Source organism: Schistocerca americana, chromosome 7 (assembly GCF_021461395.2).
Source record: "Schistocerca americana isolate TAMUIC-IGC-003095 chromosome 7, iqSchAmer2.1, whole genome shotgun sequence".
Taxonomy (NCBI): domain Eukaryota; kingdom Metazoa; phylum Arthropoda; class Insecta; order Orthoptera; family Acrididae; genus Schistocerca; species Schistocerca americana.
In genome coordinates, this window is record NC_060125.1 from 88,136,331 (window position 1) to 88,152,083 (window position 15,753).

A 15,753-nucleotide genomic window follows, 5' to 3' on the forward strand; every position below is an offset into this window, starting at 1 on the left:
GGGCGCGGCGCGGCGCGGGGTGAGCCGGTGGTCAACTGGCCAGCCTGCCCGGAATCAGAGGCAATTGTCCGGCCGGGCCGCGTTTGACGCAACGCCACTTGGCGGCCACTTGCAGCGGTCAGGGGCCGGCGGGCGCGTCACGCACCCGCCGCCACGCACCCAGCTCGGCTCCGCCACCGAAGCGCGCGGCGCATGCCGCAAGATCCCTGGGGTGTCGAGGCCGGGACAGAGTGGGACTCCAGACTGATCCGGTGGCCGCTGCCCTCTGCATCTGTTGGAAAATTGCAGCAGTCTTTGGGGGAGGGGGGGGGGGGAGCTGTATCAACATTAAGAGTACAGAAAACAGAATACAGGAGGCAAGCCCGGACTAAATAGGAAAATATAGAGTGGTAAGAATACACAGGATGTTTGGTTCAAATGGCTCTGAGCACTATGGGACTTAACTTCTGAGGTCATCAGTCCCCTAGAACTTAAACCTAACTAACCTAAGGACATCACACACATCCATGGCCGAGGCAGGATTCGAACCTGCGACCGTAGCGATCGCGCAGTTCTAGACTATAGCGCCTAGAACCGCTCGGCACACAGGATGTTTGAAATTACAATGAAATGAACTCACTTAGCTGCTTACAGGCGTTGACATACGTCAACGTCAACGGGGACAGAGGAAAATGTGTGCCCCGACCGGGACTCGAACCCGGGTCTCCTGCTTACATGGCAGACGCTCTATCCATCTGAGCCACCGAGAAACCAACATTCTCAACGTATTGTCCCGCATTACATTCGTAGTGACCCTGCCCATTATACTCATTACTCGCGGCGCGTTGCCGATTCCCGTAAGAGTTCGAGCACTGTTTGTGCATTCGCACAGAAGAAGATGGTCAAGTGGCCGGTGAGCCTTAACTATATACTAAGATGGTATCTGTTCTTTCTGACATGTCCGATAGAACAAATACCATCTTAGTATATATACATAGGATGTTTGACTAATACGAAATGACAGTATAGGACAATGACTGAAGCAAGCAATTCTGATAAGCGTAGGTCCAGAAATCTATGGTTTCCTCCATACAATGTTTTGCGACGGAATACACCTTGTAACTGGGCCCCGAGGATCCAAACTGCAGATCTGCGCTTGAGGAGATACACATTCCGACATGTGTTCCATATATGAAGACAGGCCTCAGCACGTATCCTCATAGATATCCGCAAACGTTCAAATATCCCTGGCGTGTTCTGAGTGCACTGACAGCTATCCAAATGCCTTTTCAGAGTTAATCGACACTGTCAATCGGGCAGTAACAAACCACAGTTTTTAATTATGTCCACAAGTTGGGGGACCTGGTGTGGTGTCGTCCGAAGACTGAGGTCCAATGCAAGGTTGGCGCCACACAACGCAACCACAAGGAAAGGTAATCGCTGGAAGCCGCATTGACGAATGGGAGACATCGGCCTTGCCACGCCCAGAAACGTTCCGCTACCCCTCCGCAGCTGATCTTCTTCTTACGGCCGAGCACAGTACCGGTCAGCCCAGTCCGATATCATACACTAAACACGCGAGTATCATCTTCTAGTAGTCCACCTGCCTGATGAATGTACCGGGCTGAACACAACGTGAAATTTATTGTAAGCATACACTGAGTGAGAGATTTGTACTTTGTCTATATCAGTGGATACGTTAATGAGACAACCTTGTAGAAAGGTATTACACCCGCTTCAACTGTATTTGGTCCTTTGTTATTGGATCACTACTGGTTTCGTGCTACTAAAGCACACATCTACACATCTTCAGGTGAATGTATCACTGAAACATTAGAGCGAAATAACTTGAAACCTTTTTACCCAACATCGTTCTCCGTGAGTACAAAACACAGCTAAAAGGCGGTACGTCATAGAATAAAACAACCAGATTCCATTACAGTGGATGTGTCCGCTCCTTCAATCTATACGGAATCGCGAACAGGGGACGCGATCGCGTCAGTGCGACTTTATTAATACCCTTGATCGATACGTTAATGTTCAGAGGCAGATAAACACTCACGAAAATCTTGAGGAAATGGATTGTACAAAGTTAAATAATTCTTTTTCATCTGTGGTTTAATAAAGTAAACTTATATTTTATGTATTGTAGTGCCCACTTGGTCTCCTCCCGGAGCAAACCAAAGAATTTATGGTTGCACCGACGATTGTATTTTTGTCCGCTACCTGGGAGGTGAGCTACGAACGATACACTCCACGAAGGAGGTTAGTCCTACATATTCCCAAAGAGCCACATGAAATGTAGTAGGCAACCATAACGTATTTGCCGCAAAGGCATCTACTGTATAAGGAACATCGTTCAAATAGTCGATTAACTCGCGAGCAGGAAATGAGGGCCGTATTAACCGATCACCAAAGAAATCTGCCCAAACGACAATGAAAAATCTCAGTTGACGTGTCGTCTCAAAGGTAGCATGTGTATTCACATGAGCCCAAACGTGTGTGTTGAGGACAGGCATCCTTCGTCTCGATGGTTGGATGGTTGATTTGGGAGAGCGAACCAAACAGAGAGATCATCGGTCCCATCGGTTTTAGGCAAGCATGGAGAAGGAAGTCGGCCGTGCCTTATCAAAGGAGCATTTGCCTGAAGCGATTTAGGGAAATCACAGAAAACCTAAATCTGGATGGCCGGACGCGGGTTTGAAACGTCGTCCTCCGGAAGGTAGGTCCAGTATGCGAACCACTGCTTCACCTCGCTCGGTCCCTTCGTCTGCAAATTACATGTTCACCACTGAACTGTCGATCATTCGCATATTGTGTAAGGCTCCGTTGGCAGAAGGTCACAGGGGCTGGAAAGTCTCCTGTGGTCAGGACTTTTTACATTATGTGGGCACAATTATCCCTCATGTGATTGAAACGTCCCCTTTGAAATATTATAAATGACTGTGCTTAAACTGACACACACTATTTACAGCGCAACGCAATCTGACTTTCAAAAATTCCTACAAAAGAATGGCCCTGATTAACAATAACCTATACCTTTCATGAATGATTTACCTCACACAAATCTTCGTTACTCAAACCACTGCAATACAGCGTGCGCCAATACTGCCAGCTGAATAGAAGATTCTAACTACTGATAGGCATAGTTAGCAAATGAAACATTTTGGTGAAGAACAAACAATGTATTTACCCTAATAGTGTTCAAAAGTCATTATATATATACAGGGTGTTACAAAAAGGTACGGCCGAACTTTCAGGAAACATTCCTCACACACAAAGAAAGAAAATATGTTATGTGGTCATGTGTCCGGAAACGCTTACTTTCCATGTTAGAGCTCATTTTATTACTTCTCTTCAAATCACATTAATCATGGAATGGAAACACACAGCAACAGAACGTACCAGTGTGACTTCACCTTGTTACAGGAAATGTTCAAAATGTCCTCCGTTAGCGAGGATACATGCATCCACCCTCCGTCGCATGGAATCCCTGATGCGCTGATGCAGCCCTGGAGAATGGCGTATTGTATCACAGCCGTCCACAATACGAGCACGAAGAGTCTCTACATTTGGTACCGGGGTTGCGTAGACAAGAGCTTCCAAATGCCCCCATAAATGAAAGTCAAGAGGGTTGAGGTCAGGAGAGCGTGGAGGCCATAGAATTGGTCCACCTCTACCAATCCATCGGTCACCGAATATGTTGTTGAAAAGCGTACGAACACTTAGACTAAAATGTGCAGGAGCTCCATCGTGCATTAACCACACGTTGTGTCGTACTTGTAAAGGCACATGTTCTAGCAGCACAGATAGAGTATCCTGTACGAAATCATGATAACGTGCTCCATTGAGCGTAGGTGGAATAACATGGGGCCCAATCAAGACATCACCAACAATGCCTGCCCAAACGTTCACAGAAAATCTGTGTTGATGACGTGATTGCACAATTGGGTGCGGATTCTCGTAAGCCCACACATGTTGATTGTGAAAATTTACAATTTGATCACGTTGGAATGAAGCCTCATCCGTAAGGAGACAATTTGCACTGAAATGAGGATTGACACATTGTTGGATGAACCATTCGCAGAAGTGTACCCGTGGATGCCAATCAGCTGCTGACAGTGCCTGCACACGCTGTGCATGGTACGGAAACAACTGGTTCTCCCGTAGCACTCTCCACACAGTGACGTGGTCAACGTTACCTTGTACAGCAGCAACTTCTCTGACGCTGACATTAGGGTTATCGGCAACTGCACGAAGAATTGCCTCGTCCGTTGCAGGTGTCATCGTCGTTCTAGGTCTTCCCCAGTCGCGAGTCATAGCCTGGAATGTTCCGTGCTCCCTCAGACGCCGATCAATTGCTCCGAACGTCTTCCTGTCGGGACACCTTCGTTCTGGAAATCTTCTCGATAGAAACGTACCGCGCCACGGCTATTGCCCCGTGCTAATCCATACATCAAATGGGCATCTGCCAACTCCGCATTTGTAAACATTGCACTGATTGCAAAACCACGTTCGTGATGAGCACTAACCTGTTGATGCTACGAATTGATGTGCATGATGCTAGTATTGTAGAGCAATGAGTCGCATGTCAACACAAGCACAGAAGTCAACATTACCTTCCTACAATTGGGCCAACTGGCGGTGAATCGAGGAAGTACAGTACATACTGACGAAACCAAACTGAGCTGTAACATGGAAATTAAGCGTTTCTGGACACATGTCCACATAACATCTTTTCTTTATTTGTGTGTGAGGAATGTTTCCTGAAAGTTTGGCCGTACCTTTTTGTAACACCCTATATATATACCAGTTCATGATATCCAGTATTACAAATTTACTCTTTCTGGCGCACAAACGTCCAGATCGTCCGCTCTCAAAATTCTGCCATCTCTCTCCCCACATCCACCACTGCTAGCGGCTCACCTCCAACTGCGCAACGCTTCGCGCTGTTAACAGCCATCTGCCCAACACTACAATAGCAAATTCCAACAATGCAAACCAGCCACAGACTGCACACAGTACAGTAAGTGATTTTCATATAGGGCGCTACATGACGTTACCAACATAAAAACCTAAACAGCCTACCTACATAATATCCACCAAATGTCGGAGCGAAACACGTTCTTCTGCAATAGTCTTGTTGGTACTTTCCTCCGGCATTGTGCCCACTTGTATTACATGCTCCTCCATGCGTGATGTCCACAGTGTTCTAGATCCACTAGCATGTTCCATACCGGGTTCAAATAAATTGGTCTCGCGTAGGCCCGATGAGATCTACACACACTGCTGTCCCGTTGTCTGCTCTGAAGACACACTTCGCGGTACAATCGTGAAGCCTCCCGTGCATTTCCATTAGCATAACCGAGCATGAAGTGTATGTCAGGCATTGCTTCGTTTGGAAATGTGTTTGCAGCCATGGCAACCGCTTCAGATGTTACACGTGCAAAATCTGTTTTCTATTCATTGTGTGACGTGCTACTGGAATATAAAGCCGTGTTTATGCTGCAGCCTCGCTACTTGCATATTGCTGGCATGGCCTGAAACGTGAGCTGTGACTGTTTCATTCAAGGTCACTCGTCGCTTCACACAAATGAAAGTAAAGAGTTCAACCACCTGAAAGCGATGTGCTAACAACGAAGTCGCAGTATCAATGTGATCATCGACATTTACCGATTTGTAACACTCGTATGACTGCACTTGCGCTGTGAAAAAGTCGCGTCGGAGAAACCATTGGTTCCAGGAGCAATGTTTATTAGGATTATTTGCTTTTTCATTCTCCACTACTCGCCTCTTTCTTATCTGCTTACAACAAACAGCCTTTATAGATGGTCTACATACGGGAAAGAAAGATAAAGACAATATTATAGACACAGTAAGAAAGTAAATGAAGATAACAAGGGAGATTCGGGACTACGAGAAGAATTTGAAAGAGCACTGAATGATATAATTCGAAACATAGCAGCAGATGGTGTTGCCGTACAACTCTCAAACACATGCTGCTTCTTGGGATGCACATCTGTTCGCCACAAGTCACAGGCCACAGTGATCAGCAAACACGCAGGATAACAGCTATAGTGGGTTCGAAACAGGAAAGGACTTATCTATCGACATGTTATGATAAAAGTCGGTACATGCCTATTATATTGTACAAGTATGTCGAAACAACACTTGTAAAGATGCTATCCGTTTGACAAGAGGAGCCGGCCGGCGTGGCCGAGCGGTTCTAGGCGCTTCAGTCTGGAACCGCGAGAGCGCTTCGGTCGCAGGTTCGAATCCTGCCCCAGGCATGGATGTGTGTGATGTCCTTAGGTTAGCTAGGTTTAAGTAGTTCTAAGTTCTAGGGGACTGATGACCTCAGAAGTTAACTCCCATAGTGATCAGAACCATTTGAACCATTTTGACAAGAGGGTTCCGCTCAAGAGAATGGTGGGGCGGCTGTCTTTCGGAGGACGTTTAAATAGAATGAAATGGATTGCTTGGTACGACTACCATCTTCTCTCTGAAGTGAACAATAGTAATACAAAGTGGAAAAAATTAATTTGACCTTGGAAATGAGTCAAGCAAGCTGAGTAGAGAAAGGAACGCAACTCATATCGTCTGCAAACGTACGGCTGACGTAATTGGATTGCCTGTTCTAAGGTGCGAGAAATATTTTACGGACCAAATTTATTTCACCAATCCTGTATTTTAACATAAACACTTTTCAAATCTACTAAAACATAGTTAATTAACTACTATGTCAACAAAATGAAATTTATCCAGTGACTCGATCTAACTTTGATTTTTTAGTGCAAGTAGAAATACCTCGAAAATACGATAGCATCATGATGCGTCGTAACTTTCAGACAACTGCTTCAATGATAGGAAAAAAAAACCACTTCGTCTACAGGCCACATATGGCCCATCGGGACCATGCGACCGCCGTGTCATCCTCAGAGGAGGATGCGGATAGGAGGGGCGTGGGCTCAGCACACCGCTCTCCCGGTCGTTGTGATGGTATTCTTGATCGAAGCCGCTACTATTCGGTCGAGTAGCTCCTCAATTGACATCACGGGACTGAGAGCACCACGAAAAATAGCAAAAGGGCATGGCGGCCTGGATGGTCACCCATCCAAGTGCCTACCACGCCCGACAGCACCTAACATCGGTGATGTCGCGGGAACTGGTGCATCCACTGCGGCAAGGCCGTTGCCCTGCTTCAATGATAGAGCCGTGAATGAAATTAAGGTAAATGAAATATCTCGAAGATTTATGTTTGCGAAAACCATATAACACTGAAGCTGCGATCCTTGGTATTCTGGTTCGCCGTCTGCGGTTAGGTGACACAGCTGGTAATACGGCAACACGTTGCCGCTTTTTTTGGATTGTTATTCATTTTGAAATGCGCTGAGGTGGCAGCTGTCATGAAACAACGATGCGCACATTTACAGATGGTGTCGGCGTCGCGTACACAGGGCATAAGTCCAGTGGATAGGCGGAGCAGTCGTTTGCATTGAGGTGATTCCTGTGAAAGGGTTTCCGACGTGATGCGCACATTTACAGATGGTGGCGGCGTCGTGTACACAGGGTATAAGTCCAGTGGATAGGCGGAGCAGTCGTTTGCATTTAGGTGATTCCTGTGAAAGGGCTTCCGACGTGATGCGCACATTTACAGATGGTGGCGGCGTCGCGTACCCAGGGTATAAGTCCAGTGGATAGGCGGAGCAGTCGTTTGCATTGAGGTGATTCCTGCGAAAGGGTTTCCGACGTGATGCGAACATTTACAGATGGTGGCGGCGTCGCCTACACAGGGCATAAGTCCAGTGGATAGGCGGAGCAGTCGTTTGCATTGAGGTGATTCCTGTGAATGGGTTTCCGACGTGATGCGCACATTTACAGATGGTGGCGGCGTCGCGTACACAGGGTATAAGTCCAGTGGATAGGCGGAGCAGTCGTTTGCATTGAGGTGATTCCTGTGAAAGGGTTTCCGACGTGATGCGCACATTTACAGATGGTGGCGGCGTGGCGTACCCAGGGTATAAGTCCAGTGGATAGGCGGAGCAGTCGTTTGCATTAAGGTGATTCCTGTGAAAGGGTTTCCGACGTGATGCGCACATTTACAGATGGTGGTGGCGTCGCGTACACAGGGTATAAGCCCACTGGATAGGCGGAGCAGTCGTTTGCATTGAGGTGATTCCTGTGAAAGGGTTTCCGACGTGATGAGCACATTTACAGATGGTGGCGGCGTCGCGTACACAGGGTATAAGTCCAGTGGATAGGCGGAGCAGTCGTTTGCATTGAGGTGATTCCCGTGAAAGGGTTTCCGACGTGATGCGCACATTTACAGATGGTGTCGGCGTCGCGTACACAGGGTATAAGTCCAGCGGATAGGCGGAGCAGTCGTTTGCATTGAGGTGATTCCTGTGAAAGGGTTTCCGACGTGATGCGCACATTTACAGATGGTGGCGGCGTCGCGTACACAGGGTATAAGTCCAGTGGATAGGCGGAGCAGTCGTTTGCATTGAGGTGATTCCTGTGAAAGGGTTTCCGACGTGATGCGCACATTTACAGATGGTGTCGGCGTTGCGTACACAGGGTATAAGTCCAGTGGATAGGCGGAGCAGTCATTTGCATTGAGGTGATTCCTGTAAAAGGGTTTCCGACGTGATGCGCACATTTACAGATGGTGGCGGCGTCGTGTACACAGGGTATAAGTCCAGTGGATAGGCGGAGCAGTCGTTTGCATTGAGGTGATTCCTGTGAAAGGGTTTCCGACGTGATGCGCACATTTACAGATGGTGTCGGCGTCGCGTACACAGGGAATAAGTCCAGTGGATAGGCGGAGCAGTCGTTTGCATTGAGGTGATTCCTGTGAAAGGGTTTCCGACGTGATGCGCACATTTACAGATGGTGGCGGCGTCGCGTACACAGGGTATAAGTCCAGTGGATAGGCGGAGCAGTCGTTTGCATTGAGGTGATTCCTGTGAAAGGGTTTCCGACGTGATGCGCACGTTTACAGATGGTGGCGGCGCCGTGTACACAGGGCATAAGTCCAGTGGATAGGCGGAGCAGTTGTTTGCATTGAGGTGATTTCTGTGAATGGATTTCCGACGTGATGCACACATTTACAGATGGTGGCGGCGTCGCGTACACAGGGTATAAGTCCAGTGGATAGGCAGAGCAGTCGTTTGCATTGAGGTGATTCCTGTGAAAGGGTTTCCGACGTGATGCGCACATTTACAGATGGTGGCGGCGTCGCGTACACAGGGTATAAGTCCAGTGGATAGGCGGAGCAGCCGTTTGCATTGAGGTGATTCCTGTGAAAGGGTTTCCGACGTGATGCGCACATTTACAGATGGTGGCGGCGTTGTGTACACAGGGTATAAGTCCAGTGGATAGGCGGAGCAGTCGTTTGCATTGAGGTGATTCCTGTGAAAGGGTTTCCGACGTGATGCGCACATTTACAGATGGTGGCAACGTAGTGTACACAGGGTATAAGTCCAGTGGATAGGCGGAGCAGCCGATTGCATTGAGGTGATTCCCGTGAAAGGGTTTCCGACGCGATGCGCACATTTACAGATGGTGGCGGCGTCGTGTACACAGGGTATAAGTCCAGTGGATAGGCGTAGCAGTCGTTTGCATTGAGGTGATTCCTGTGAAAGGGTTTCCGAGTGATGCGCACATTTACAGATGGTGGCGGCGTCGTGTACACAGGGTGTAAGTCCAGTGGATAGGCGGAGCAGTCGTTTGCATTGAGGTGATTCCTGTGAAAGGGTTTCCGACACGATGCGCACATTTACAGATGGTGGCAGCGTCGCGTACACAGGGTATAAGTCCAGTGGATAGGCAGAACAGTCGTTTGCATTAAGGTGATTCCTGTGAAAGGGTTTCCGACGTGATGCGCACATTTACAGATGGTGGCGGCGTAGTGTACACAGGGTATAAGTCCAGTGGATAGGCGGAGCAGTCGTTTGCATTGAGGTGATTCCTGTGAATGGGTGTCCGACATGATGCGCACATTTACAGATGGTGGCGGCGTCGTGTACACAGGGTATAAGTCCAGTGGATAGGCGGAGCAGTTGTTTGCATTGAGGTGATTACTGTGCAAGGGTTTCCGACGTGATGCGCACATTTACAGATGGTGGCGGCGTCGTGTACACAGGGTATAAGTCCAGTGGATAGTCGGAGCAGTCGTTTGCATTGAGGTGATTCCTGTGAATGGGTTTCCGACGTGATGCGCACATTTACAGATGGTGGCGGCGTCGCGTACACAGGGTATAAGTCCAGTGGATAGGCGGAGCAGTCGTTTGCATTGAGGTGATTCCTGTGAAAGGGTTTCCGACGTGATGTGCACATTTACAGATGGTGGCGGCGTCGTGTACACAGGGTATAAGTCCAGTGGATAGGCGGAGCAGTCGTTTGCATTGAGGTGATTCCTGTGAAAGTGTTTCCGACGTGATGCGCACATTTACAGATGAAGGCGACATCGTGTACACAGGGTATAAGTCCAGTGGATAGGCGGAGCAGTCGTTTGCATTGAGGTGATTCCTGTGAAAGGGTTTCCGACGTGATGCGCACATTTACAGATGGTGGCGGCGTCGCGTACACTGGGTATAAGTCCAGTGGATAGGCGGAGCAGTCGTTTGCATTGAGGTGATTCCTGTGAAAGGGTTTCCGACGTGATGCGCACATTTACAGATGGTGTCGACGTTGCGTACGCAGGGTATAAGTCCAGTGGATAGGCGGAGCAGTCGTTTGCATTGAGGTGATTCCTGTAAAAGGGTTTCCGACGTGATGCGCACATTTACAAATGGTGGCGGCGTCGTGTACTCAGGGTATAAGTCCAGTGGATAGGCGGAGCAGTCGTTTGCTTTGAGGTGATTCCTGTGAAAGGGTTTCCGACGTGATGCGCACATTTACAGATGGTATCGGCGTCGCGTACACAGGGTATAAGTCCAGTGGATAGGCGGCACAGTCGTTTGCATTGAGATGATTCCTGTGAAAGGGTTTTCGACGTGATGCGCACATTTACAGATGGTGGCGGCGTCGCGTACGCAGGGTATAAGTCCAGTGGATAGGCGGAGCAGTCGTTTGCATTGAGGTGATATCTGTGAATGGGTTTCCGACGTGGTGCGCACATTTACAGATGGTGGCGGCGTCGCGTACACAGGGTATAAGTCCATGGATAGGCAGAGCAGTCGTTTGCATTGAGGTGATTCCTGTGAAAGGGTTTCCGACCTGATGCGCACATTTACAGATGGTGGTGGCGTCGTGTACACAGGGCATAAGTCCAGTGGATAGGCGGAGCAGTCGTTTGCATTGAGGTGATTTCTGTGAATGGGTTTCCGACGTGATGCGCACATTTACAGATGGTGGCGGCATCGCGTACACAGGGTATAAGTCCCGTGGATAGGCAGAGCAGTCGTTTGCATTGAGGTGATTCCTGTGAAAGGGTTTCCGACGTGATGCGCACATTTACAGATGGTGGCAACGTCGTGTACACAGGGTATAAGTCCAGTGGATAGGCGGAGCAGTCGTTTGCATTGAGGTGATTCCCGTGAAAGGGTTAACGACGCGATGCGCACATTTACAGATGGTGGCGGCGTCGTGTACACAGGGTATAAGTCCAGTGGATAGGCGGAGCAGTCGTTTGCATTGAGGTGATTACTCTGCAAGGGTTTCCGACGTGATGCGCACATTTACAGATGGTGGAGGCGTCGTGTACACAGGGTATAAGTCCAGTGGATAGGCGGAGCAGTCGTTTGCATTGAGGTGATTCCTGTGAATGGGTTTCCGACGTGATGCGCACATTTACAGATGGTGGCGGCGTCGCGTACACAGGGTATAAGTCCAGTGGATAGGCGGAGCAGTCGTTTGCATTGAGGTGACTCCTGTGAAAGGGTTTCCGACGAGATGTGCACATTTACAGATGGTGGCGGCGTCGTGTACACAGGGTATAAGTCCAGTGGATAGGCGGAGCAGTCGTTTGCATTGAGGTGATTCCTGTGAAAGGGTTTCCGACGTGATGCGCACATTTACAGATGGTGGCGACGTCGTGTACACAGGGTATAAGTCCAGTGGATAGGCGGAGCAGTCGTTTGCATTGAGGTGATTCCTGTGAAAGGGTTTCCGACGTGATGCGCACATTTACAGATGGTGGCGGCGTCGCGTACACAGGGTATAAGTCCAGTGGATAGGCGGAGCAGTCGTTTGCATTGAGGTGATTCCTGTGAAAGGGTTTCCGGCGTGATGCGCACATTTACAGATGGTGTCGGCGTTGCGTACACAGGGTATAAGTCCAGTGGATAGGCGGAGCAGTCGTTTGCATTGAGGTGATTCCTGTAAAAGGGTTTCCGACGTGATGCGCACATTTACAGATGGTGGCGGCGTCGCGTACACAGGGTATAAATCCAGTGGATAGGCGGAGCAGTCGTTTGCATTGAGGTGAATCCTGTGAAGGGGTTCCGACGTGATGCACACATTTACAGATGGTGGCGGCGTCGTGTACACAGGGTATAAATCCAGTGGATAGGCGGAGCAGTCGTTTGCATTGAGGTGATTCCTGTGAAAGGGTTTCCGACGTGATTCGCACATTTACAGATGGTGTCGGCGTCGCGTACACAGGGTATAAGTCCAGTGGATAGGCGGAGCAGTCGTTTGCATTGAGGTGATTCCTGTGAATGGGTTTCCGACGTGATGCGCACATTTACAGATGGTGGCGGCGTCGCGTACACAGGGTATAAGTCCAGTGGATCGGAGGAGCAGTCGTTTGCATTGAGGTGATTCCTGTGAAATGTTTTCCGAAGTGATGCGCACATTTACAGATGGTGGCGGCGTCGTGTACACAGGGTATAAGTCCAGTGGATAGGCGGAGCAGTCGTTTGCATTGAGGTGATTCCTGTGAAAGGGTTTCCACCATGATGCGCACATTTACAGATGGTGGCGGCGTCGTGTACACAGGGTGTAAGTCCAGTGGATAGGCATAGCAGTCGTTTGCATTGAGGTGATTCCTGTGATAGGGTTTCCGACGTGATGCGCACATTTACAGATGGTAGCGGCGTCGCGTACACAGGGTATAAGTCCAGTAGATAGGTGTAGCAGTCGTTTGCATTGAGGTGATTCCTGTGAAAGGGTTTCCGACGTGATGCGCACATTTACAGTAGGTGGCGGCGTCGCGTACACAGGGTATGAGTCCAGTGGATAGGCGGAGCAGTCGTTTGCATTGAGGTGATTCCTGTGAAAGGGTTTCCGACGTGATGCGCACATTGACAGATGGTGGCGGCGTAGTGTACACAGGGTATAAGTCCAGTGGATAGGCGGAGCAGTCGTTTGCATCGAGGTGATTCCTGTGAAAGGGTTTCCGACGTGATGTGCACATTTACAGATGGTGGCTGCGTCGCGTACACAGGGTATAAGTCCAGTGGATAGGCGGAGCAGTCGTTTGCATTGAGGTGATTCCTGTGAAAGGGTTTCCGACGTGATGCGCACATTTACAGATGGTGGCGGCGTCGTGTACACAGGGTATAAGTCCAGTGGATAGGCGGAGCAGTCGTTTGCATTGAGGTGATTCCTGTGAAAGGGTTTCCGACGTGGTGCGCACATTTAAGAATGGTGGCGGCGTCGTGTACAAAGGGTATAGGTCCAGTGGATAGGCGGAGCAGTCGTTTGCATTGAGGTGATTCCTGTGAAAGGCTTTCCGACGTGGTGCGCACATTTACAGATGGTGGCGGCGTCGCGTACACAGGGTATAAGTCCAGTGGGTAGGCGGAGCAGTCGTTTGCATTGAGGTGATTCCTGTGAAAGTGTTTCCGACGTGATGCGCAAATTTACAGATGGTGGCGGCGTCGTGTACACAGGGTATAAGTCCAGTGGATAGGCGGAGCAGTCGTTTGCATTGAGGTGATTCCTGTGAAAGGGTTTCCGACGTGATGCGCACATTTACAGATGGTGGCGGCGTCGCGTACACAGGGTATAAGTCCAGTGGATAGGCGGAGCAGTCGTTTGCATTGAGGTGATTCCTGTGAAAGGGTTTCCGACGTGATGCGCACACTTACAGATGGTGGCGGCGTCGTGTACACAGGGTATAAGTCCAGTGGATAGGCGGAGCAGTCGTTTGCATTGAGGTGATTCCTGTGAAAGGGTTTCCGACGTGATGCGCACATTTACAGATGGTGGCGGCGTCGTGTACACAGGGTATAAGTCCAGTGGATAGGCGGAGCAGTCGTTTGCATTGAGGTGATTCCTGTGAAAGGGTTTCCGACGTGATGCGCACATTAACAGATGGTGGCGGCGTCGTGTACACAGGGTATAAGTCCAGTGGATAGGCGGAGCAGTCGTTTGCATTGAGGTGATTCCTGTGAAAGGGTTTCCTACGTGATGCGCACATTTACAGATGGTGGCGGCGTCGTGTACACAGGGTATAAGTCCAGTGGATAGGCGAAGCAGTCGTTTGCATTGAGGTGATTCTTGTGAAAGGGTTTCCGACGTGATGCGCACATTTACAGATGGTGGCGGCGTCGTGTACACAGGGTATAAGTCCAGTGGATCGGCGCAGCAGTCGTTTGCATTGAGGTGATTCCTGTGAAAGGGTTTCCGACGTGATGCGCACATTTACAGATGGTGGCGGCGTCGTGTACACAGGGTATAAGTCCAGTGGATAGGCGGAGCAGTCGTTTGCATTGAGGTGATTCCTGTGAAAGGGTTTCCACCGTGCTGCGCACATTTACAGATGGTGTCGGCGTCGTGTACACAGGGTATAAGTCCAGTGGATAGGCGGAGCAGACGTTTGCATTGAGGTGATTCCTGTGAAAGGGTTTCCGACGTGATGCGCACATTTACAGATGGTTTCGGCGTCGCGTACACAGGGTATAAGTCCAGTGGATAGGCGGAGGAGTCGTTTGCATTGAGGTGATTCCTGTGAAAGGGTTTCCGATGTGATGCGCACATTTACAGATGGTGGCGGCGTCGTGTACACAGGGTATAAGTTCAGTGGATAGGCGGAGCAGTCGTTTGCATTGAGGTGATTCCTGTGAAAGGGTTTCCGACGTGATGCGCACATTTACAGATGGTGGCGGCGTCGTGTACACAGGGTATAAGTCCAGTGGAAAGGCGGAGCAGTCGTTTGCATTGAGGTGATTCCTGTAAAAGGGTTTCCGACGTGATGCGCACATTTACAGATGGTGGCGGCGTCGTGTACACAGGGTATAAGTCCAGTGGATAGGCGGAGCAGTCGTTTGCATTGAGGTGATTCCTGTGAAAGGGTTTCCGACGTGATGCGCACATTTACAGATAGTGTCGGCGTCGCGTACACAGGGTATAAGTCCAGTGGATAGGCGGAGCAGTCGTTTGCATTGAGGTGATTTCTGTGAATGGGTTTCCGACGTGATGCGCACATTTACAGATGGTGGCGGCGTCGCATACACAGGGTATAAGTCCATGGATAGGCAGAGCAGTCGTTTGCATTGAGGTGATTCCTGTGAAAGGGTTTCCGACCTGATGCGCACTTTTACAGATGGTGGCGGCGTCGTGTACACAGGGCATAAGTCCAGTGGATAGGCGGAGCAGTCGTTTGCATTTAGGTGATTTCTGTGAATGGGTTTCCGACGAGATGCGCACATTTACAGATGGTGGCGGCGACGCGTACACAGGGTATACGTCCAGTGGATAGGCAGAGCAGTCGTTTGCATTGAGGTGATTCCTGTGAAAGGGTTTCCGACATGATGCGCACATTTACAGATGGTGGCGGCGTCGCGTACACAGGGTATAAGTCCAGTGGATAGGCGGAGCAGTCGT

General features: G+C 49.6%; 1 non-coding gene across 1 annotated transcript; it reads right to left on the reverse strand.

Annotated features, from left to right (window-relative positions):
• Positions 1-676: 676 nt before the first annotated feature.
• On the reverse strand, positions 677-749 carry Trnat-ugu. The gene has a single exon. It is a non-coding gene; the product is annotated as a tRNA-Thr (tRNA).
• Positions 750-15,753: the final 15,004 nt, after the last annotated feature.